The following is a 2,835-nucleotide window of genomic DNA, read 5'->3' on the forward strand; positions in this document are numbered from 1 at the left end:
GTGCTAAGATTATTTCGCTTCGTAGAGACCTTTTGACAACTATACTTAACGAGATCACCTTATTGGTATATCTTAAATAGTTAGACTACAGGAAAAGAACAAGGTATGTCACATTTTTAATGAAATTGAGCTGAGTGCGCCATCTATTAGAGAAAACCGAATTCTACATGCTACCGATACGAAACTGGTAATAAGTAGGCAAGTCTCAATAATATCGAAGCTTTAAAAATCTTTGTACAGAGATGTCCACCGGAAAAGGAGAAAAACATGGGATGTCCATATAAACAGAATGTTTACTATTTTGACCACAGGGACTAGTCGGCGAGTGACACTTCAGACGTTAGTCAGTTTTTTCTCTTACTAGTGGCTGTTGTTTTTAGTGTTTGTAGCGTGTAGACTAGATAATTGTGTATACCTATATGCTAAAAGTATGGACAATACCAGCCCAAATTCGTCTGTTGACGAACCAGTACTAAAACGAAAATGTTGCGGACGTCTATCGGATGTAGCAAAAAAATGAGGGTTCAATCACATGGGGCTGGGCCTGACTGTAAGTGCAAGCGTCTTCAATGTTTTGTCAATATATCAGTAGATGAAAGGCTAATACTTTTAAGAGATTATAATGCAATGACTGATAGACATAAGCAAAATAGGTATTTGAACTCTCTAATTACTATGCAATCAATTCAACGAAGAATTCCTAGGCGTAACGAAGAATATGCTTCACTTCATGACAGCTCATTTGGTTATAAAGAACGTATTATGCGAGAAGGATTAGCGAAAGAGATACAGATATGTCCTAAGGCTTTTTGTTCTATACATGGAATTAATAAGGAAAAAGTTGAATATATACAAAAATGTTACATAAATCCAAAGCACAGGCATTTTATACAACAAAAAGAGAGGCAAAAAATTGGCCCAAAAAAATATTAGTTTTGAAGCAATCTGTATGGATTATCAAAAAAATATACCTTTGCCGAACATCACAACCAATGTTGTGTATTATAATCGCCAATTATCCATTTTTAGCGTTAACATACATGTTTTGTCATCAGGAAAATCGGTTTTCTATACATACCCTGAAAACATAGGAAAAAAAGGTTCAAACAAAGGAACTTCATTTATTCATGATTTTATATTTAATAAACTCGATGAAAGAGTACGTACACTGGAAATATTCTGCGATTCTGCAGGTGGTCAAAATAAAAACCAATCAATGTTTAAATTTTTGCATTATCTAATGCATTACAGAAGAAGATTTGACTCCATAAAAATAACTTTTCCTATCAAGAGGCCACTCATACATGGAAAAATGTTGGCCTTGTCAACCATAAAACTAGTATGGAAGTTCCAAATGATTGGTATCATCTGTTGAGTATTTCCAGATCAAAGCCTGAACCCTTTGATGTGATCCCTGTAGAGCAAAACATGATTAGTTCCTGATCAACTTTATTATCATCTTTGAGATATGTCAATAAATTACCATTTACGATTCAGGAATTAAGAGTAGTTGAAATCAGAGATGTCCATCCCCGATTAATTTTTCATCGTTCCAATTATAATGGATTGTTTCAATCAAGCGTAGTTGAAGGAAATAATAATTATTTAGATGCCAATGAATTTTACTATCCAGATCAAGGTCAAGACCAAGATCATTACACAGGTAATAATCATTATTTTTTAAATCCAGGTGACATGAATGAACAAAAACATAAATATATACTTTTTGGATATACTACCTATTCCCAAAAAGGAAGTATGATGATCTGCAGATTTTGAAAGGTTATTGTGGACCAGATTTTTTGAAAATTTGCGATATCAGTGATTCCTTACATTACATAACATTTTGACGTTTTCTACAGTTTTAAATAAAGTTAATCATATTGAGAAACAAATATTTCTAGACTTTTTCTTATGTTTTGGCATATTTCCACAGGACATTCCCATTTGCCCCCTTGTTTTTTAGAACACTCCTTGATTTTCCCCTGTATTTCTTTGCATCTGCGCCCATTTTCTGTCCATAAAGTAATTATAATGAAAATATAGAGACAATTACTCTAAACATATTACTTGTCAAAACATTGTTTAATAACAATCCAAAAATTGTCATAGCTCATGACATTTAAATGTTATTTTAATTTCAGACTTAAAAACGCCTTTACCTCAGTTTCATTAAAAATTAACATTCCTTGTGTTTCCCCTGTAGTCTTCAGTTATTAATTTTATGAGGAATTTCCTCTGTTAGGATCTTTTTTCAAATTGATGCTGACATTTATATTTCTCGAATTATTTACAAAAAACCGCACCCCTTTTTAAATCTTTATTTGCTTATAAGTTTTGCAATGCTTTATATGCGAATACGATTTGTATGCACATTTTTCTAGACATCATCCCGAATTGAATGAGCTTTCAACCAACCAATTGGGCAAAATTTTCATATTTTTTATTTCAGTGTATAATGTTTAGTTTTCTTATTACTCAATGTTAAGTTTCAATAAAATATGTTTGCTTATATTTATTTTCATACAAATCTTTTTACAGAGCCATTAAATATGCGTCCAATGTATTAAATCGAATAATATATCTAATCCTTCTCCGCCTGCTGCGTGTTCGCTAGCCTGGACTCATCTCGCTTGCACTCATTGTCTAGGATATGGCGCGTCAAAAAATCCATGAACCCTAACTTTCTGCCGTGTGGTAAATTAGCTCCCGAGTCGATGTGGAGCATTTTTTCTCATACCACATATATATGGCAGAACGGCCATTTTGGAGATAGGGGGGGTGGAAATCCGGGAAAAAAGTGGACCCTAACCGTCTGGAAGCAACAGTAAGTCA

At 33.4% G+C, this 2,835-nt stretch overlaps 1 pseudogene; it reads left to right on the forward strand.

The window, feature by feature from the left end:
* Positions 1–430: 430 nt before the first annotated feature.
* Positions 431–1,443, forward strand: LOC111691418 (annotated as a pseudogene).
* The last annotated feature ends 1,392 nt before the right edge of the window (positions 1,444–2,835 follow it).

The sequence above is a fragment of the Anoplophora glabripennis genome, unplaced genomic scaffold (genome assembly GCF_000390285.2).
Source record: "Anoplophora glabripennis isolate ALB-LARVAE unplaced genomic scaffold, Agla_2.0 scaffold8, whole genome shotgun sequence".
NCBI lineage: Eukaryota > Metazoa > Arthropoda > Insecta > Coleoptera > Cerambycidae > Anoplophora > Anoplophora glabripennis.